Raw genomic sequence first — 23,083 nt, 5'->3', positions numbered from 1 at the left:
ACCCCTTTCCACAGCATGCTTCTTCCCAGCTTCCTGGGAACCCTACCTTAGTGAAACTTTTTCAAGGTTCAGACTGAGTGTAAACACAGGGGCCCAGAGTAGCATTAGATGTCTCCTTGGCTTTGCTCTGGGATGTGGGTCTGGGCTCCTCTAGGTGAGATTTATTCTGGAGATCTGGGTAGGATTTCTGAGTCACCTACTTGTTCACACATGAATGTTTATAAGTGTCAGTCATTGCCTTCTGGAAGTTCATAGGCTGGTGGGGACAATAACCCCCTCTGGAAGCTGTGGGTGATGGAAGAGCCCTTAGGAGGCAATGAGGTCAAGGAGAGCAGATTACTCACTCTTGGGGTCAGCAGTGGGGTTGGGCTGAGGTCTTCTCCGCTCTTTGTACAATGAAGGGACTTGTCTACAACATGGAACAACATCGGCCTTGCCCGGGAGCAGATTAGAATTGAGGATTCTTGACCTCACCCTTAATCCCAGACCTGCTAATTGGAATCCAGCCTTAAGCAAGATACCCAGCGAATTGTGTGCATGAAGTCAAAGAGGCCACCTAGCCCTTTCATCTCTTGCTCCTTCTGAGGGCACTGCACTAAATAAAAATTGCCCAGGGCAGAGCAGGCAACTGCCAGGGAAGGAGAGGCTGAGGGCCCCATAGCTGTGTCCGAATCTTTCCCCTGAAGGCAGTCCCATCTCTCCTTTCCTTCCTGCTGACTGAATCCTTCAGGTAGGCCGCTACTGCCAGCATTCTCCCAGCACGCCCGGGGGTGGGAACGCCCTTTTCCATAGCTCAGGGAAGACCAGGCTGAAGCTTTTCAAAAGAAATCTTTACTAGGAAACTAGAGGAAAACAAAACAAATGCCAGTACATAGGGAGGGAGGGAATTACAAGGACGTCCTGGGCTTAACTGGCTGGCTGTGGAGCTGTCTGCGTGGCTCAGGTCCTTGGTTCCTTCCCTGCCTCAGTCTCTGGAATTCTCCACCAGGGAAAGGGCCCTGCCCTGACCAGGTAGAACAAAGGACTGTTAACTGGTTATTGGGTCACCCTCCAAGTGAGAGGTAAAATAAGCACTTGGTGGGAGGCAGGCAAGTGGCCCGGTCTGCTGGGAAGGGCAAACTGGGGTCCTGGTCTGGCTCTGCCACACACAGATCTGTCCCTCTCTGTGAGCTCTCTTATCTGTGAACTTGCAAGAACAACTAGTGGCGAATGCTACCCTATCTCCTCTATAACATTGCCCAAAGAAGCCAGGCAGCAGGGAGATAGAAGAGCTTTGTGATTTTTTAAAAAAATATATTTTTTAGTTGTAGGTGGACATAATACCTTTATTTTATTTTATTTTTTTAATGTGGTGCTGAGGATTGAACCCAGGGCCTCATGCATGCTAGGTGAGCGCTCTACCACTGAGCCCCAGCCCCAGCCCTTTGTGAAATTTTTTGTCTATCCATCCAAGGGTGGAGACACAAAGCAAAATGAACCTCAAACACCTGGTGCCCTCTTTGCTGGGTGATGGAGATTCCTCTCCCCAGGTGAATGCAGAGGTGAGGATTTGGACAGTTCTGAGTTCAAGGCCATAACCTGGCTGATGGGGATGCAGCAAGCAGGATGGACAAGCACTCCAGCTGATTTCTCCCCTGATGGTAACCTGAGTCCCAGACCCACATGACAGCTGGACAGAGAGGCCTCATGACTTCAGGCACGTACTGGAGCCTTCAGGGCAGCCCAGATTTAGAGCTGAGTCTTACCTGTCCTGATTCTCAAGAATTCAACAAGACACAGAACCCCCACCTCCTCCCATCCTAGGAGGATAATTGACACATCCATCCTGATGGACATACAAGCTTGTGGGCTCAGTGAGACCCTGCACTTTACAGTTTACAAAGCATTTTCTCAGCCATTGTTAGATCCTCCCAAGCACTCCGTGAGGATGGGTGCGGGTTACTCTCTCCAATTTATAGACAAGGCGACTGAGGCCTAGGGGGATGGCAAAGGGATCATTGATGGGATAAACACTACTACTGAAGTTTCTAGGAAGGCTTGTTCCTGGTGGGGAGATAGGAAGGACTCCAAAGAATGTGATATTGAAGGGAGCAGAGAAGGGAAACGGGCCATTTCCCTTGTCTCCAATCTTAGGTGACCTTGTTTGTAAAGTAAGAGGATGCCTTCACAAAGCATCCATCTGCACAGTGGGCATGGAACCTACCCGATACATTCTTCTGCTTATAGGTGCTGTGCAGCCCTGGGTTGTATCCCAGCCTTGGAGCACACAAGTAATGAAATGCTCAAACCCTCTCCATTGAGTTCTCCAAGTTCTTTCTTTGGGATTGGTGAACAGTGTGCTGGGGCTTTTGCAGCCCTAGGGCTGAACAACTATCCTGATGTTACTCAACTTACAAAATACTGGTTTTTTTTTTTTTGTTGTTGTTGTTGTTGTTTTTTGGTTAGGTGTTTGCTTTTTTAAAAAAAAAATTAGCTACTTAACTGATGTATTTAATTTGGGAATTTTTCTAACAAAACTCAGTTGAGGTAGGTGATATATTTATGCCCTTTGACAGGTACAGTATTGTTGTGACTAAGAAAGAAGTATGTAATATTGTTCTGACTCATTAAAGTTCACAGAACATGTAAGTTTCTGCCACATCCAATGAATTAGGCAAACGTAATAGAAAGTGCACTGGACTGACATACATCTTCATCATACATCTTCTGGTAGTTCCTCTTCATCTCCATCACGAAAATATGTAGGGAATGGTAGATTTTTACTGAAATTCTTAGAGGTAGGTAGATGAGAATCTCTGACCTTTACTAAACAATTTGTATGTCCAGGTACAGAGCCATTTACATAGATTGTAGTATGCCTTGTGTTTATTCTCCACACTTTCAGTCCATATGATGTCTTATCTACGTTTCCCATTTGTCCAGGCATTTGAGTTCGAGGCCAGACTCTGGCAATATCACTAAGTGAAATAGCTTCAGGTGTCCTACAGGTTTTCATTTGACCATGAGTGGCAGGCTGGCCTTTAAATCCCCATCTTTTTATGACACCTTGAAAACCTTTACCCATAGTTTTGGCTGTGACATCCACATACTGTCCCAGACGAAAGTGAGCTGTGTAAAGAGGAGTGCCTGGTTTAATTACAGCATTATCTGTTACATGAAAGATTTTTAATTTTCTGTTTTTGTGACAATCCAAGTTCTCGGTAAAACTCCAATACAGATGCAGGTTTATGGAAACGTGATGCAGTTTTTCCTCTTACAGTTAGGGCTGTGGTTTTTCCATTATGGTTTTTCTTTCGAAGCATATTTTAGAACATGGCCATCTTGTACCTGAAGCAATGTGACTGCATGTTTCTGACCAGCCTTAGTCCAGAGAGGCATCATATCCAGTTTCACAGCAATAAGGCCAACTCTAGAAGAACTCGGTTGCCAAGAATGTCTAGGCCATGGTTCATCTTTCAGAGGACTCAGTTTACTTGCTAATTGGGCTTTACTTTCTTCAGAGACCAACTGCTTAACAAATGAGGCATTTTCTTCAGAAAGATGCTCATACCACTGAGTACTACTCTTGCCATGGAGACTTCTAACAAAAAGTCAAATGTTTGTTCTACACCCCAAGCTCAGGTTAGCACCCAGGTCGCTGGCTGCTGGTGCAGCCCAGCACCTGGGAGCTGGTCTGAGCCATCAGCCTCCAACCTGGTATGAAGCAACCGGGCAGCACTCAGTTTCCGACACCTCCAGGTGCTCCCCGCCTCTGTATTTTAAAAGTGTCCACCCTCAAGCACCATGAGTTCATAGCTGCCCTGGGGTTGGGGGAGCCGTCACACCCACTGTCTGCTAATGTCCTAGGTGATGGAAAGAGAGCAATGGAGCCACTTCTTTTTTTTTTTTTTTGGGTGCTGGGGATCGAACCCAGGGCCTTGTGCTTACAAGGCAAGCACTCTACCGACTGAGCTATCTCCCCAGCCCCTTGGAGCCACTTCTGATCCGTTTACCAATGAGTCTATATTTTTAAAATATTTTTGCAGTGCTGGGTATTGAACTCATGGCTTTGCTCATTTTAGGCAAGGGCTCTATCACTGAGCTACACCCCCCAGTCATCGAATGCTCTTGATGTTTGAATTCACCATCTGTCCATGGCCTGGGGTCAAGGATTTAAAGGGTCTCTTTGTGCCAGGCTTTATATTTAAGGGGCTCAAGAGATAGTTGTAGAAGAAAGAGAATATCTCAGATAATTCCTAAATTTGAAGATGATACAGAAGAGGAATCTGCTTATTAAACTGAACAACCATGCTTTTGGCAGTAAATATGAACATCGTACGGGAACCTGACTATAATCCTCTTTGTTCTCGACAGCACCTATAGCAGCTTACAACAGAAGGTACATAATAAAAATGCTGATAAAATAGAGAATCAGTACCAGAGACGATATAAACAGAGTGAGAAAACTGAGACTACAGAGAAAATAATGTTTCAGATCACAAGGGGCCATATAATTACCAAGGCTGAGCTTCAAAGTTAGTGCTGAGATTCCTGGCAGTTAAAGGAAAAAGGGAAATGTGATCTTGTTATATGATTCTCATAATTAGAAAGGAGGAGACTCAGGGAAAGCAGACTCTGGGACTGGGACTAGGTTCCAAAGGGAATTTCTCCCTACAAACCCACAGTGGGTAGCAGGCTACACGAAGGCCCCCACCTTCCCTGGTGCAAATTTCTGGTGGGGGAATGTTTTCTGTAGCAGTCTTCAAAAGCTGAAATCTAACATCCAATGCAACCCAACTAAAGATATTCTACAGAGGACCAGGCTGACACAGGTATAAACTGGGGCTTTGCCCCTTCCTAAGGATGGATTTTTGAGTCTCAAAATTTGAGTGGGGGTTAAATCTACCTCAGAAGTTTTCACCTGTTCCCAAGTTTGCAAAAATCTTTTTATTTATCTATGAAATACCCACAATGTGGCCATTCGTTGACTTCCTCCTGGAAGATTCTGGAAGGCTGGAGGGGGGATGACAGGTGGTCCTGAGGATGCAGGCAAAAAGGAAAATGCCATAACTGGGGCAGAAATTTGGGAGTGGGGGCCTTGAGTCTCTGCCTCCATCTTACTCTAAGGCCACTTGAGTCCTCTAGGACCCAGACGGGAAGTCTTTGACCAGTCTTTGACTTAGGCATCCAAGACGCTTCCGGTGCTTCCTCCTGCCCTAGCAGACAGTCCAGCTTGAATCTGTCCCTTTGACTTAGGGGAAGCACCACCCCACTTTGGCCTCACTTCAGGGGCTAAATATTTCAATTATGAGGACGTGGTTAAGCCCTGCCCACTTCAGCCAGCCTCTGTGACCCGGGGCCAGTGTGTGTGTGAAGAGAAGGTGTTGGGTGGGGTGAGGGGTGGGATGCAGAGGAGAGCCGCAGACAGGCAATGGATGGGGACCCGGCAGGAGCCAGCGGGCCTTCTTCTTGGCTGAGAGCAAAACCACCAAGTGAGAGGAAAATATGTGCGAGGCATTTTTGTAATTCCTGGTGGCTTGGTCTAGCTCCTGCCCAGACGGTCAATGAATCAAAGCCGGGAAGGGCTCTACCTGTCAGCAGCCTCACTCCTGGCCCTCTCCTCATTGCCGTAAGCTGGACCCCTCCCAGTTCCCCAGAAGGACCGTTATTCCTTCTTCTCAGATGAGAGCATGTCACAGGCAAGGGCCAGACATGGGCAGCCCACGAGTTCAAAATTCTCAGGATCGACCTCTGCCTGCTCTTCTCATTCCACCTCCCTTTGCAGTGTTGCTTGAGATCCCGGTTGGAGTGGTTTAAATGCCTGTCCCCTAACCACCCCCACAAAAAGGATATGGCAGAGTTCTAATCCCCGGAACCTGTGAATGTGACCTTATTTGGAAAGTGAATCTTTGCAGATGTCATTAGGTTAAGAATCTCAAAGTGACATCATCTCAGATTATCTGGGTAAATCTTAAATCCAAGGACAAGTGCCCCTCTCAGAAATGCTCAGAAGAAAGAAGAGGAGAAGGCCATGTGAGGATAGAGGCAGAGACTGAGGCAATGTAGCCACAAGCCAAGGAACTTCCAGGACCACCAGAAACTGAAGGAGGCAAGGAAGGATTCTCTCCCAGAGCCTTGGGAAGAGTATGGTCCTGCCAGTACCTTGACATTTAACTTAAAAGCTGGGGGAGAATGGATTCCTGTATGTTAAGTAAAGGTTTAATCTGCAGCCCATGGTGCTATCAGGAGGAACCTTTAAGAGGTGTGAACCTGGTGGGAAGACTTAGGTATTGGGGGTGTGCCCTTGAAGGGCACAGTGGGAATCCAACCCCTTCCTACCTCTCTTTTTCTTTTCATATCCAGGCAGCCATGCGGGAGCTGCTTGTTCCACCTCATGCTCCTGCCATGATGTGCTGCCTTGCCACAGGCCCAGAAGCAAGAGGACCAAATGAACATGAACTGAAACCTCCAAATCTGTCAGCCACATAAATCTTTGTGTGTGTGTGTGTGTGTGTGTGTGTGTACTGGGGATTGAACCCAGGGGCACTTTGCTATCCCCAACCCTTTTCATTTTTTATTTTGAGACAGAGTCTTGCTAAATTGTTGAGGCTGGTCTTGAACTTTTGATCCTCTTGTCTCAGCCTCCTAAATTACTGGGATTACAGGTATGTACCACTGCACCTGGCAAACCTTTCCTCTTTTTAAAGTTGATGATCTCAGGTATTGTGTTATGGTAATAGAAAATAAACTAATAGAGACACTGATACAGTCACTTAGACCTTCCTAATGCCTACTCTTGCCACCTGCATCAAGTTTAAATCAGACTCCCTATGTCCTAAAGTCCTCCCCTCCTGCAGTTCTGTAATTTATCTCTTGCACTGTTGCAACAGTCTTCATGCTCATCTCCCAACCTCAGGGATTCCAGTATGATCAAACCATCTCCTCGCTTCAAAAGACTTAAGAATTCCTATACAAGTGGACAACAGGGTAAGGCCAGTTCTAGCTTGTGGACCAAGATCCGGTTCCCAACTTCAAGGCCCACTGCATATGAGCATAATTTGGGCCACTACACAGTACCTTCATGCAGCAGGATCCTGAGCTGCTTTAATGTCTACAGTTGCTATCTTGAAATTCTGTGTGTGTGTTTGTGTGTGTGTGTGTGTGTGTGTGTGAGAGAGAGAGAGAGAGAGAGAGATACTGGGTATTGAGCCTAGGGGTGCTTTATCACTGAGCCACATTCCAGCCCTTTTATTTTTATTTTGAGACAGGGTCTCACTAGGTTGCTTATAGTCTCGCTAAGTTGCTGAGGCTGGCTTTGAAACTGCGATCCTCCTGCCTCAATCTCCTGAGGCCCTGGGATGGCATGTGCCACATACCCAGTTTGGAGACCCGTTAAATGACATCCTTTTACCTCCTCGACAATTTTTTTCTTGTTCCTCCTCGTCTACAATTTCAGTTCTCCTTTCTGTTCCTTCAAGGCCTGCTCGATGTTACCTTATCCCTGAAGCATTGCTCCTTGACTCTTTCAGGTGGAGTCTCCTAAGTCCCTTGTAGTTCCAATTGTGTTTTTTCAGAGTTCTAAGATTCACTAGGTTCTTCCTTCATATGATCACACCTCACAAGGACCTACTGCTTATTGAGCACCTGCATGCCGGAGCATGTTGTAGGTACTTCACACAGGTAATAGTAATAGTAGGTTCCATTTATTAAAAGCATGTGCCAGGCACTTAACTGTGTTATGCTGTGTCAAATGAGTAGTGAACAGACTGTCACAGACACACCCCGGAAGCTTAGAAATACAGAACCTTGGTCCCACCTCCAACCAGGCCAATTGGAATCTGCATTTCAATATGGTTCTCAGGGGCTCTGTCCATTCCAATCTGTCAAGAGCAGATGTGCAACACTCAGTCGGGCTCTGATACCATTGGATTTTAATCTGGGCATTGTCATTTCCAGCTGTGAGAGCTTAGGCAAGTTTCATAGATTCTCTGTGCCTCAGTTTCCCTCCTATGGCCATTAAGAGAAGGCCTACCACATAAGGTAAGTGGGCCAGGTGGTGTCTGAATGTCCCTGTCCCATCTGTCTCCTCCTATCCACACTGACCATTCATCCTGATTCATTTCTAGAGCTCTCATGAGCCCCGTGTGCCTCTGTGGTAACCCTCCTAGGAGAAACCTCAGATCTCCTATAGGCAGCAGAGGAGGGATTGGGGTGTGTGTAGGGCTTCTGTCTTCCAGTCCAGCCTACTGAATGCAGTGTTTGCCTCCCCTTCCCCCACTGCCCTGGGGGAGGTCCCACTTCCCAGCAGCAGGGAAGCCCTGAGGGAGGCTCTGGAGGAGGGGGAGATGGCGTGAGGTCAGCCCCACGTCAGCCCCTCTCCCTCTCCCCGTCGTGGCTGGGAAGAGGCTGCTGAGTGGGTGCCAGCCACAGTGGAGGTCTGTCCCCTGCTCTGGGGCCAGACCACAGGCAGCCGTGCTGGGCTGCAGCCAGGCTGGGGGGGAGGTGTTCTCAACCCCCAAGCTCCTCTCTGTCTGGCCCTCAGGACCCCTCCCCGACCCCAGATTCGAGCAGCCGCCAAGGGCTCGTCCAAGCAGGTGAGGTCATTGTCTCCACCAGACCAGCCTGACGCAAAGAAGGCAGCCACCCACGTGGCAGCAGGCAGGCACCCCATGCCCCCTCTCCAAGTCATCTCCCCTGACAGCAGCCCTGGCCTCCAACTCTCTCCACCTTGTTCCCTGCATGGGGCCTTCAGGAATCTACCTCCAACACCTGCTGGGGCAACAGAGCTGGGCGGGCTGAGGAAGAAGCACACAAAGGACAGATTCCAGGACCAAAGTCTGCTTGTGTCCATAGAGACAGGTCCCAGAGCAAACCTGGGGGTGACTTGGCCTCTGGAGGGGCAGGTGAATGCAGGTTCCTCCATGTGTCCCTTGAGTGGGTTCAAACCTCAGTAATCAAATTGCTAATGCTCCGCCTGAGGCAATTTTGGCAACATTTGGCGATGGCTGGAGACCTTTTTGGTTGTCACAACTGATGGGTGTTCCTGGCATCTAGTGAGTAGAGGCCACGGATGCTGCTAAACGTGGCACAATGCATGGAATATGCTACAATCCCCCCACCAACCAAGAATCATCCAGCGCAACCTGCCCATAATGCCCCAGCTGAGCAGCTTTGGTGGAAATGAATCCAACTCACCATCTCTCAGCAGATGATGGTGACATCGGAGACAAGATCCAGCCTCTTGAAATGAACTGTCACTGTCTGTCTTCTCTGCTTCAGGTCCAGTTTGTGAGTGCCCGGGCATGAGCATACACTCTTACACATTCACACACACACACACTCACACAGTAACCAGAGAAGTCAACAATAATGCAAGTTCACACACAGAAACCTGAGGTGACCCCTGGAAAGCTGAAGGCACAGGCAGCTAAGAGGACTCTCACCCTGATCCCAGGCAGGCCTCCCTATTTCTGTGCATCCCAGACCCCCTCAACTGACCTCTCTGAGCCTTGGTTTTCACGTGATGAAATGAGATTGGTGTAAGAGAGTACAGGCTTCAGAGCTTGACTGTCCTGAGGTGGGATCCCAGCTTTGTTCCTGTTCATCTCTGGGAACCAGGACATCTCTTCTATGAGTCCCCATTTCCTTGTATGTAAAATGGTACACCATGTTCATCTCATAGGACTGTTGGAAAGACAAATGAAATAAGACATGGGAGGCACTGGAGCCAGTGTCACCTGTAGAGTAGGCATTTTGTGATGGTCTTCCCTGTCTCTTTGAGATCCAATCCAACCCAGAATCTATGCTAAGGGGTCAGCAAACTGCTCCACCAGCCTGGGGTCGCAGATAAAACACAGGACACCAAAATTCTCACTTGACTGACTGTACTGAATTTCAGTTTTCTCAATCTGATACACTATTTGTTTTTGTGAATAAAACTTTACTGAAATGCCCCTTTATTTCCATAGTGTCTCTGGCTGCATTTTTGTACTATAACAGAATTGAGTCATGGTGACTCAATGAAGCCTAACGTAGTATCTGATTTTCTACAGACAAGAAGTTTTGTTGGGCCTGGGCCTATGTCTGGAAATAATTGCTTGAGGGTGGTGGGGTGTGTGACTGGAGCCCATGCAGTAACTGTCCCCTGCTTTGGACAGTGGATAGAGGAGATACATGCAGATGAGAGGGGGTGCTCTTGATTACCCTGGCCACACAGCCTAGAAGAAATTAGAAAAAGTACAGATCTGGGAGCGGGAGGGATCTGGGTTCTAATGCAGACCCTTTGCTGATTTTCAAATGACCTTGGGAAGGGCTTTTCCCCTCTGTGAGTCCCAGTTCTTAAATCCTTCATTAGTTCAAGAATATTTACAAAATGTTTACTATGTGTGGGATGCTGGAAGGACAGAGGGCCCTGCTCATGGAGCTTCAGGTTGGCTGAGAGATGAGGAACAGGTCCATAAACACACGGATGGGGTCAACGGTGACAGAACACCCTGGAAAGAAAAACAAAAACAAGGATGACGTGGCAGGGTCTGGGGAGGAGCTGAGTTTGCTGGGTGGTTGGGAAAGGAACGTCAATCTGAGCATAGACCTGACGGAAGAGGAGAAGGAGCCTCAGTTTCCTTATCTGCTGCCTCCTTGGCCCTGCCAGGACAGCCCAGGGGAGGAACTGATTGGCGTTGGCCATGAGGCTGTGTGTCTCCTATGTCCCCTTGGCAAAGACCCTCCAAGACCAGGGCCTTTCATCTCACCCTCTCTCTGGAGCAGAGTGGCAGCTGACAGCTGGGTCCAACAGGGCTGCCACCTGGTAGGAGGTGAGGGTGGGGAAGTGGGGAGGAAGAGCCCATGGTCAGCAACTACCTCTCTTCCTGAGGGTCCTGTCCTGTCCTGAGTCCACAGCTGGAGGGGCTGGTGTGACCCCAGCAGGAGGGCTGTGCCTTGTGGTCTTCCTGTTGCGCACAGTACAGACCTTCTGAACCAGAAGCTCACCCTCAACCTTAGGGCACAACCTTATGGTGACTCCCTCCATGCCCCCAGATCCAGGTGTCATTGGAGGTAGGTGACAAGACTCAAACCTGTCTGCTTGAGGGCAATGACATGGCAATGGTCACATCAGACTCCCCAAGGCCCTCATGAACACCAGCACCATGACTGTAAGCTGGTCATCGTTCTTCCACACAGGACCTCCCGGTTCCAAATACTTACATCGAAACTAGTTTCTGTCTGGATTAATTTGGTGAATGAGTAGCCGAGGATGATGACATGAGGCCGTGTCGGGGTGCTGGGGGTTCAATAGAGATGCACTTGGTCACACCTTAACATTTTGGTTGGGGCCTTCAGTGCCCAAAGGCAAATGGGTGACTAATGGGATTTTGGCACATGGCAAGTTGGTGGGGGGTAAGGCCTCTTCAAATCCAGGATATATAAAAACATCATCCCTTATTGGAGAACAGGGCTTTAAAATTTATTATGTAAAACTCTCGCCGCATAGGCGTTCATTTATTTACTTCCATAATAACTCTATTGGAGAGGTGGTTCTCCTTTTAAGCTTTCATTCATGTTTTCATTGGACACCTGGCCCTAGGCCAGGCACTAGAGCCCTAGGGTATAAGCACAAGGTCCTTCTCACAGTGAGGCTATGTGGCCACTGCAATACATAAAACAGCTGCCAAGTGGGAGCACGGAGAAGACAGAGGCCCAGAGAAGAGGTGGGGTGCCTCACCCCTGGTCTTGTACTCTTTCTTTTTTCGCCTGCATTGTCCAAAATGGGGTCCACAGCTCTTCATTCACAAGGAAATTCATCGGTGTTCAAAGAAAACAAGGACTTTGTATCAGGAAACGTTTGGGAAACACTAGGTTCAACGAAATTTAGACGATGTCTTTTTTTTTTTTTTTTTGAGAATCTCTCAGAGCCTTTAGGACAGTCAAGGGGGATGGAGTGTGGCGTAGGTCCGCGGAGTCTCCTACAGTGGCTCTTCCAGGGCTGCATTCTGTGGCCACATCCTGGGAAACACTGACCTGACCACCTCCTTTAAGGTCCCATTAGCATTTTTCCCAGGGACCCTGACCTGACCAACCCAGGTGGAGCTGGCATCACAATTAATTCTTTTTTTTTTTTTTTTTTTTTTTTTTTTGCGGTGCTGGGGATCGAACCCAGGGCCTTGTGCATGCAAGGCAAGCACTCTACCCACTGAGCTATCTCCCCAGCCCCATCACAATTAATTCTATCTGCAGATCTTTTCTCCTCCATGTCTCCAGATTTCCCGCTGTCAGCTGGGATGTTTGAGCAGCAGGGAAGAAGGTGGGGAGCCCGTCAGGCACTCTTCCGCCTGCCCCAAGTTGCAGTTTCATTCTCACCTGCCAAGCAAGAGCCTGGAGCTGCACGCTGGTGGCATTCTCAGGAGAGGTCCCTGCAGAGAACCCCAGACCTGCTCCCACATTTTGGCCTCACCGGGACTGGCCCGGGATCCAAGTCAAAGCTAGAGCCAGAGTAATCTTTCTAAACCACAAACTGATGGAGGTAGCTTCTGCTTCGACTTTTGGTGGCTTCTCAGGATCCTCAAGGCAGAGCCTCAGGCTGTGCCCTGCCCACACCTCTCTTCATCCCCACTGCTTTCTGCCTGGTCCTCCAGCAGAACTGAACTGCCTGCCTCTGGGTATCCAGCCCATTTCCTGAGCGCCCTTGGCAGGTTTTTCCCCTCTCTTCATTCCTCCTTAGGAGTGGTTCACCTCAATCTCTTCCCTGCTCAACTTCCCCTGATGCTCCCAGGCTGGCCTCTCCTCCCCGTCTATGAAATGATCGTGAACATGTCTTTCTCCCCAGCTAGATCGGCTCCTGCTCTATCCCACCATGGCCCCAGAGACACCCTGAGGAGTACCACGTAGGGGAGTCACTGCTAATATTCCCAAACATGTCCTGTCCACTGTGTGTTGGGACTACGCTGGACACCAGGAGGCATATGAATTCCCAGCGGGGAGCATGAGCAGCAAATGGGCTCTGTGATCTTGGGCAAGTTTCTGGACCTCTCTGTTTCTGGACCTCTCCTCCTTCTCTATAGAGTGGGGGTCCTCTGAGTGGATCAACGTACAACACAGGTCCAACTTTTACTCTGCAAGGTGTGTGTTGGGCTGTGATGATAGTGGTGGCTTCATTACCAGGATCCTGTGACACCTGGGGATTCCCGTGTCACCGAGTGGCTACCTCAGGCAAGAGCCCTTTCCCACCTGTGTATCAGCAGCCCCCAACTGTGCAGGGTTGATCTCTACTGTGGGTTGAGTAGTGGCCCTGCAAGAAGATAAATCCACATCCCAGAACCTGAGAATGGGACCTTATTTGGCAAAATGTTCTTCTTAGATTCAATTAAGTTAAGGATCTCTAGGTGAGGTTTTCCTGGATTATCCAAGGAGGCCCTAAACCCAGTGAGAGAAGGGCAGAGGTCCATCTGTGACACACAGAGGAGGAGGCCACGTGGAGGCAGAGGTGGAGATGTGGGGATGCAGCTATGAGCTAAGGCACAACTGGAGCTACCTTCTAGAAGCCACCTGCAAGATGCATGGAAGGATTTTCCACGAGAGCCTTCAGACAGGTGTGACCCTGCTGACACCTTGATTCAGACTTCTGGCCTCCAGAATGGTGAATGAATAAACATCTGTGTGTGTGTGTGTGTGTGTGTGTGTGTGTGTGTGTGTGTGTGTGTGTGTGTGTGTGTGTGTGTGTGTGTGTGTGTGTGTGTGTTTTCATACTGGAGATTGAACCCAGGGGTGCTTAACCACTGAGCAACATCCCAGTCCTTTTTATTTTTTATTTTGAATCAGGATCTCTCTAAGTTACTTAGGGTCTCTCTTAGTTGTTGAGGCTGGCCTCAAACTTTCTATCCTCCTGCCTCAGCCTCTTGAGTTGTTAGGATCATAGGCATGTGCCACCACACCTGGCAAAACATTTATTGTTTTAAGCCACCCAATTTATGGTAATTTATTATGGAAGCTACAGGGAACTAATACAATTCATAAAGGGCTCTTCCAGTTCCAACAAGAACTAATTCACAAATACCAGAAATGTTCTCCTGCAGGTGCAGGGTCCCTCAAAGCCTGGGAATCTGACTCTGGAAGGATAAGCTTTAGCCCCTTTCTGAGATACTGATTTTGGTATACCTACCTTTCTTCCTCAGCATCTCTTAATGGCCCACCATTACCCAAAGCAGTTACAAATGGAGGAATCCCTCAAGATGTCTCTTCCCCTTAGCACAGGCTGTTCCCTCTGTGAAAATGCTGTTCCTTGTTCCATCTCTCATCTGTCACTTGACTATTCAACTTCCAGATAGGCTCAGACATCCCTTCTCAGCAAAACCTTCTCTATCTGCTCCCCCACCAGATAACTCTTGACCTTTTGTCCCAGGCAACACGTCTTTATTGATTACCAAGAGTATCTAACTCAATCTGAATCCAGAGCAATCACATAACCCCTGTATATTCACAGTCTGTGTTTGGTAGACTCCTGTCAGATACTCCCAACTTCCAGGACAGGAAAACCAAGACTACATTTGCTCAGGTCACCCAGTGGATGTTGTGGGAGGCCCCTGATAGTGGAGCTGAGAACTCTAAGTGGGCCTGGGCCTCAGTTTCTTAGAAAAATAAAAAAGGGAAATGAATGTATGACAAGCTTTAAAAAGAGGGAAAAAAATGCTAGTACAGCTTTCAGAGCTCCCGCCCCTCGACAGCTGTTCTCTGGGGGCCGTGGCTGCTGATCTCAGGCTGGGACCACACCTGGGGCAGCACTACTCTGGGCTTTGTCATCCCCAACAGCAGGGCCTGCCCGGGTGAGCACCATCCACGGCCTGCGACCCTTCCTGGGGTAATGAGTTCCATAAGTTTATCTTTGCTGGTGCTGTGAATTCCTGTTTATCCTGGGATCCAGAGAAATAAACAGACTACTCGCATGACCAGAATTTTCCATCTCAGCATGTCCAACGATAACCCAAGACAACCATCACCCCGGGCCTTGCAAGAGGGGCCTTCGAGACACCCAGAGCCCACCCTCATATGTGGGGGTGCATGTCATCATTAGGTGGGGACAGTAACTTAAGCAGCTTAAGGGCTTAAGAGAAACCGTGACCTCTAAGCTGGGCTCTGGGGAGCCCCAGGAGGCGGGGAGATGACCCAGGGCCACTTTAGGTTTCCTCTAAGAAGTGGGGGATTCTTTTGCTACAGACAAAATAAAAACACCCACAAAAGCTTGGAAACCACCAATTAGTTCAACTCTTCTTCACTTTACCCCGAAGGCAGTCCTATGAAGGGAGGAGGCCCTCCCGACGGCCCGGGCTATGATTTCCATTTAATCAGGGCACTCGGTTAACTGGAACACCCTCCCCTGACCATTGCTGGCCAGGACTTGACTGGGCTTCCCCTATTTATCCTAAAGTGCCCTCCTTCCAGTTTTGAAGAAAGGGGCCGCCTGGGTGTCTGGGGTTTGGTGAACAAGGCTGTGGTCACCTCTCTATCCAGGTCATTTCCTCCTACAGGGGAAGGTTCTACCCACACCTCCCACTCCTTGTCCTTCCTGTGCAGTGGTCTGTTTGGACACTGGCTGGCACAGAGAAATAGGGGATGCTGCCAGGCAGCAGTCTGCTTCCTGAGGGAGTGTTTGGGGGATACGTGGGCAGCCGTGGGACTGTGGTCACATTCTGACCACAGAGGCAGGTGGCTCCAGCTGACAGGGATGGGTCCAGTGCTGTAGCTGAGCTGATGTTTCTGCCTTGGTCCCCTGTACACATGGATTGAGTCCCTCACATGTGGGGACCCAGAGTGGAGCAAGGCCCAGGCGGCTGTCCAGGAGCCCGCCATCTAGCGGGAAGACACACATGGAGGCACAGGTGCTGTGACTTTTAGGGGAGCCCTGGGGCCAGACTATGATGAAGCGGGGGACATGCAGGAAGGTCCTGTAGGGAGAGCAGTGCTTTATCCGGTATGTGCAGAGGAACTGGAGAAGGCCCTGTCAAAGCGTGAGGGAGAGCAGCATGTCGGGGGACCAGCCAAGGTGGGTACGGCGTTAAATGAGATGATGCACAAACGCTCAGCATTGTGCAGGCCACGTGGGGCTCAAAATATGGCAGTGATGCTTGTGTTTGCACTTGTGTGTATAAGGGCCTCAAAGGGTCTCAAGGGATCCCAATGGTCATCTAAGCTGGTAGCTCTCAATCAGGGATGATCAGACCCCAGGGTACTTGGCAATATCTGAGAATATTTTTTTTTTATTGTAAACAAATGGGATACATGTTGTTTCTCTGTACATGGCATAAAGGCATACCATTTGTGTAATCATAAATTTACATAGAGTAATGATGTTTGATTCATTCTGTTATTTTTCCCCTTCCCCCTACCCCTCCTACCCCTCTTTTCCCTCTATACAGTCCTTCCTTCCTCCATTCTTGCCCCCCTCCCTAACCCTAACACTAACCCTAACACTAACCCCTCCCACCCCCCATTATGTGTTATCATCCACTTATCAGTGAAATCATTCGTCCTTTGTTTTTTTGAGATTGGCTTATCTCACTTAGCATGATATTCTCCAATTTCATCCACTTGCCTGCAAATGCCATAATTTTATTATTCTTTATGGCTGAGTAATAGTCCATTGTATATATATGCCACAGTTTCTTTATCCATTCATCAATGGAAGGACATCTAGGTTGGTTCCAAAATCTGGCTATTGTGAATTGAGCAGCTATGAACATTGACGTGGCTGTATCTTTGTAGTATGCTGATTTTAAGTCCTTTGGGTATAGGCCAAGGAGTGGGATAGCTGGGTCAAATGGTGGTTCCATTCCAAGTTTTCTAAGGAATCTCCATACTGCTTTCCAGAGTGGCTGCACTAATTTGCAGTCCCACCAGCAATGTATGAGTGTACCTTTCTCCCCACATCCTCACCAACACCTATTGTTGCTTGTATTCTTGATAATCGCCATTCTTGAGAACATTTTTGATTGTCAGAGCTGTGGGTGCTGCTGGCATTAAGTAAGTAGAGGGTAAGGAGGCTGTTGAACATCCTTCCGTGCAAAAGAAAGCCCCCACTTCATACTGATCATAGCTGGGTTTGTTGGCACACACCTGTAATCCCAGTGACTCGGGAGGCTGAGGCAGGAGGATGGCAAAGTGGAGGCCAACCTCAGCATTTCAGTAAGACCTTGTCTCAAAATAAAAAGTGCTGGGATGTGGCTCAGTGGCAGAGCATCCCTGTATTCAATCCCCAGTATTACCAAAACAATAAAAAAGTGCACACACACACACACACACACACACACAGAAATGCCAATTATCAATCATGCTGAGGCTGAGGGGCCTAGCTGTAGGTTAACCTCTCAAAGCATTTGCTTCCCTCTGTGCTTCCTCTAGCAACTGACCATCAGACACTTGAGCTACCCCAGGAATGTGGAGCTCCCTATCTGTGATTTTATATCTTTCTTTCTCGTTTCCTTCCTTCCTTCCTTCCTTCCTTCCTTCCTTCCTTCCTTCCTTCCTTCCTTCCTTCCTTCCTTCCTTCCTTCCTTCCTTCCTCCCTCCTTCTTTCCTTCTTTCCTTTCCTTTTTTGTCTATAGTTCCTGGCTTATAACTCTTGACCTACCTTGTATGGTACTAGGCCATAAGACCCTCCTCATTCCAGAGGGGTCGTGCCCCATACCCTGCAGGGAGGGATGCTGTATACAGAAGGCAAGAAGAATCTGTACAGAGGCCTTGCTGAGTTTCTTCACTTGGTCTTTAAGCAATCATGCCTGTGCAGAAAGTCTCCATAAACCCAGAAAGACTGGATTCAGGGACATCTGAATAGCTGAACACATGGAGGTTTCTAGAGGGTGGTGCTCCCAAAGGTAGCATGGAAGCTCTGCACCCCTTCCCCCATACCTCGCCCTGGGCCCATCTTTGTAATTCCTTTACAATAAGTTAATATAAGCAAATGTCTCCCTGAGTTCTGTGAGTGACTTAAGCCTGTGGGGGTCTGATACAGGAGCCCTGATCTGTAGCCAGTGGGTCAGAAGCACAGGCAAAACAACCTGGGGCCTGCAACCAGCATAGAAAGCGGGGACCGTCTTCAGAATGGAACCCCAACCTGTGGAATGTGACATCGCCTCCAGAGAGATGGTGTCAGAACTGAATTGGGTTAGAGGATGCCCACCTGGCGTCCGCTGCCGCAGAGTCGATTGCTTGCTTGCTTGCTGGTGAGGAGGAGCCCCACCTTTGGAAGTCACAGAAGTGCTCTGTGTCACGAGTGTGCGGCAGGAGAACCGGGGTCTGAGTTGGGCCGATTTTCCCTATCCGTCCTCGGACTGTCCCTCAGCGGCCTGTTCATCTGTGATCAGTTCAGTGTGTTCAGAATGATCCTCACAATGTGGTGACGTCCCTTCTCCATGATCCTATGGCCTCCAAAGGCATTTGTCCTCAACCCGCCCTTGGGATCAACTAGAACTAGCCTTATTCGGTTTCTGCCTTGAAGATTTTAAATATTTGAGGATATGTTTGAGAACCTTTCCTGCCAGACTGAATAACCTCCATGTGCTCAGGAAGTCTGATTTGGGGTGTGAGCCTGGTCTCCCACCTGGGCAAAAGTGAGAGATCCTATCACCCTAGCTTAGAGCCAGCAGAACCAGACGAGAGCAGAACAGCCCCAGGAACCCAATAACTCTGTTGCTCCCCAAAACCTCAGTTTTTTCTCCTGGCGAATGGATATAAGGACACCCTTGACCTTCCTCGTTAGGTGCTGTGAGGCCAAGAGAAGTCAACAAACAGGTGAAATGGCCACACAGAACAGTGTAAGAGACGAACCTCATCACGCCCAAGACGAACCCTTCCCTTGCGTCTCCATTGTGAACCAAGTGTTTTCAAGTCTCTTTGTCTTTTTCCTAATTTGCTGAATAGCAATGAGGATCCCATTTTACAGGTGAGCAAGTTGAGGATCATTAACACTGTAAATCAGACTCAGCTCATCCCAGATCTTCTGGTTCCAGATCCAAGACCCACAAATGCCAGGGTGATAGGGACTCAAGGGGACCATGGTGGGAAAGGAGGAGAGTGTCAGGGTATGAGGAGACAGGAGGCCAATGGAGTGACTGGTGGGAAGTGTCCCGTAAGGCCATGTGCATGTGGCGTGTGACCTTTGTGGCTCGCATGGCCCCTACCGGGGGCACCTGCTTCTCTCTCACACCTACCCTTCTCTTTCGCTTCCTCTCGTGGCTTGGGCTTCCTTCCTCCCTTCAAAGCTGGTGAGCTGTCTCCTGTGGAAGCCACTTTCTGTTCTTTCTTGGAATCTGCCCAGGGACAGACACCTGCATTTCTGTTTCGATTTCTCCTCAGGCACCGTGTTTCCTGGGGAGCCGTGGGGGTGGGGGCATGTGATCCCTGGGTGGCAGGCCATCCTGACAGACAGGGAGGTAAGAATGTGACTGCGTCTGGGGGCAGAGGCTTTCCCCCACTTGTGAGTTCCTCAAAGGTTGTCCCTAAAACCTTTTCTTTTTTTTTTTTTAAGCAGCTGTATGGAGATTGACTACTCATACCATACAAGTGTAAAATTTAGTGGTTTTTAGTTTATTCACACATATGTGCAACCAACACCATGGTCAGTTTTAGAACATTTCCATCACTTCAAAAAGAAAAAAAATCTGGGCCCTTTCTCTATCACTCCATGCCCATGTTCCACCTCAGGAAGTCCATGGATAATCTGCTTCCATGTCTCTGTATTTCTCTATTCTGGACATTTCATACAAATTGAATGATATGTGGTGGCTTTTTGGGACTGGATTCTATCACTTGGCCTAATGTTTTCAAGATTCTCCCATGTCATAGCATGTATCATTTCTTCATTCCTTTTTATGGCTGAATAATATTCCACTCTATGAATATGCCACATTTGTTTATCCTTTTGGGTTGTTTCCTCATTTTGGCTATTTTGAATAATGCTGTTATGAATATTTGTGTACAAGTATTAGTGTGGAAGTATGTTTTCATTTCTCTTCAGTATATACATAGGAGTGGGATTGTCGAGTCACCTGGTAGCTCTATGCTCAAAAGTTTGCGGGAATGCCAGTTGGTTTCCTATAGTAGCCATACCCACCACACTCCCTCTAGCAATGTGCTCAGATGCTGGCATCTCCACATCCTGCCTATCTCTTGTTATTATCTAAATTTTGGATTCTAGCCATCCTAGTAGGTGTAAAGTGATAAGTATTGAACCTTCTGTTTGCTAAACAGTGAGGCTGGCCACTGGAGCCCTGGAGGCAGCTCCAAGAGACCCTCTAATAATAAGCGTCCCTCCAAAAGCTTTGCACAAGTTCTGGTGCCCAGTGGGCTCTGCTGGGTGTGGGTGGAGTGAATGGTTGGCCAGTGTGCTCAGGTTGGAGGCTGGGCTGGACCCAGGGAGGCCTGGGTTTTAGGGTCCCCGTGGCCACAGCCTTTTCCAGGCCAGCTCTTGTCTGGCTTGTGCAGCAGTTTTCTTCTACGGCATTTTGAGACTCAGCACATGTTAGCCTCCTCCTGATGGTTTGAATTAGAAAGCAACTGATGCTTCGTAGAAAATCCAGGGGAAACATTATTGTTGGAGGCCAGTTTCCTCACTGGCAGAGTGCACTGCCCTGGCCTGGCATTCCTGAACACAAAAGCCTTCGCTGGCAAAATCAGAGCCTTCCATCCGGGCTCCCCTCCGTCCCTCTCTCTCACCCAGCTTCCCATGGGCCTGGGAAATGCTGGCTGCCGGGTGGTAGTTGGGACAAGAATCTCTGGCTGTCTGGGCTCGTTCACCCCAGCAGCACGTTGGTGAACTGAGGTCTGACTCAGCTCCCGGCCTGGCAAGGGCCTGGGTGTCTGGTGTGGTACAGAGGTGGTGCCTGTTGGAGAAAGGGGCAGGCACTGGGAGGGGAAGGGGACCGGGGGAAGGCTGGCTGGGCACTGAGCTCAGAAAAGGAGAGACCGCATTACAGTTGTTACTTTACAAGCTGAGGAAACTGAAGCTCTTAAGTGTGATGTCACCTGCCTACAGTCACAAAGTCAGATAGTGTGGCCTGGGGATTGGACTTCGGGCTGGCTCTGAGGCCCCACTGGATCCTTGCATGCCAAGAATGGAAGCAGAAGTGCTTTGTAAGCCAAAAGTCACAGGACCAATGTGAGGTATTAAGAATCATTCTTATTGACTCTTTCCTCCCCGGGCCTGCTCTCTCTGACTCAGAGTGGCCAGGGAAGTTGGTCAGAAGGCACTGGGAGGCCTCTCTTCCAACTGGCCATCATCCTTCCTTGGTTTCTTCCTGGTCACCAACAGTCAGAGCCCCATGACCAGGGCTGCCTTATCTCTGGCCTCGAGGGTGACAGGCCTGAGCTCCTGGAAGTCCAGCTTCAGATAGATGGTGATGATTATCAGGGTCTGTGGATTCCTGATAAAGGCCCCACAGCACGGGGCCAATCAGCGGAAGGTCCCCGCACATCCCCTCCTTCACCTTGCCCCATAACCCTGGCTCCTTAAGCTCCTCTCCCTCCTCAGAAGGACGGGTACCCTGTGGGCCCAGGTCACTGGAGCTAGCAGAACCCAATCCCCACTGACCAGTCCCCATCCCAGGCAACCCCTGGCATCTACTTCCTCCTCAAAGTCATTCTGGACCTCCCTGGTCCTGGTAACCTTCCTCAACTTCCCCTCTTACAGCACTTTAAATTAGCCCTTTTAAGAAATAAATAGAAGACTGTATTCTTGTATTCCGTTGGGTTAAGCAGGCTATCTGGAATGGTGAGCTTCCAATGATTTTGGCTCTCATTCTTGGATGTACTGTGCATGTGCACATACATACACATCCCACCTTTCCTGTAAAATTTACTTTTATAAACCATGCACCTATCGTCCCAGCTACTCAGGAGGCTGAAGCAGGAGGATCACTTGGGCTGAGACCACACAGTGAAACCTCATCTCAAACAAAACAAAACAACAACACAACAACAACAACAAAACTTCTATAATTAGAAAAGAATGTGGGCCTCTAATCTCAGTTATTCAGGAGGCTGAGGCAGGAGAATTGCAAGTTCAAAGTCAGCTTGGGCAACTTAGACACCCTGTCTTAAAATAATATAAAAATGGCTGAGGGTGTAGCTCAGTGGTAGAGTGCTCGCTTAGTATGTGCAAGGCCTTCAGTTCAATCTCCAGCAACACACACACACACACACACACACACACACACACACACACACACACAGAATTCCAAACAGATGCTAGTATTTAGCTTTTCACTGAAGGGTTGATTGTGATTGTCCAAGTGGTGATCTCATACCTGCTTACCAACTGATATGGTGCCACAATTCCAGGCTAGGGGGATGTGACCCTTGCTAACTCACCAACCTCAGCCCCATCTGCTCCTGGGTACGTCCCCAGGGCCACTTACCCATTTTAGAAGTTCAAACTGCTTTTCAAGGGTAGCTCCAGTTCTACCCGCTCCTTGCTTGCCTGCAAGTCTAGGGATCCCTGGTCCTTGGCTTTGCCTGGCTGCTACGGGCCACTCTGACCTGCCCGACTTGCTGGACTGTAAGTTCTTTAAGAGCAGGAAACACATGCCATACCTCCCTGCCTCCCAGCCCCTGGTATGGTGCCAGCACACAGCAGAGCAAGTGCTCAGGAGGAAGCCAAGAGTAGGAAGCTGAAGAGTCAGGGTTATGGTTATAATGACATGATAACAGCCACCATTTACTGAACACTGACGCTGAGCCTCTACCTGATTGCCTCTTTACCTGGATTATGTCACGTGACCTGCACCCCCTTTCCCCTGGCAAAGAGACGGAGGAGCCATTAAGTGCATCTTATGGAGAAAAGGCCTCTGCAAAAGGAGGGCCTGGACCTCAGATGCTGCCACCTCTTTCTGCCTCAGTTTCCTCCTCTGTCCAGGAGCCTGACACTGCTCTTCTTCCCTGCTCCCTTCAGGTGGTTGCAAAGATCAAACAAGAACATGAGCATGTTGTTCATCGCAAATAACTGTATCAGACACATGGTGATGTGGAATAGACGCTTATTGATGGTCCCCCAAGCCCAGAAACCTGGAGAGGAAGGGGACTTTTAACATTGCATTTCCTTTTGCTGAAGATAATAGTGAAA

At 48.9% G+C, this 23,083-nt stretch overlaps 1 pseudogene across 1 annotated transcript; it reads right to left on the bottom strand.

Annotated features, from left to right (window-relative positions):
* Positions 1–2,562: 2,562 nt before the first annotated feature.
* On the bottom strand, positions 2,563–3,904 carry LOC306667304 (large ribosomal subunit protein uL3m-like; annotated as a pseudogene). Its single transcript has one exon. The product of its transcript is annotated as a large ribosomal subunit protein uL3m-like (transcript).
* Positions 3,905–23,083: the final 19,179 nt, after the last annotated feature.

This window comes from Sciurus vulgaris (assembly GCF_902686455.1).
Source record: "Sciurus vulgaris genome assembly, chromosome: 8".
NCBI lineage: Eukaryota > Metazoa > Chordata > Mammalia > Rodentia > Sciuridae > Sciurus > Sciurus vulgaris.
Note: the sequence above shows the minus strand (reverse complement) of the source record. Positions and strands in the feature narration are given on the sequence as shown.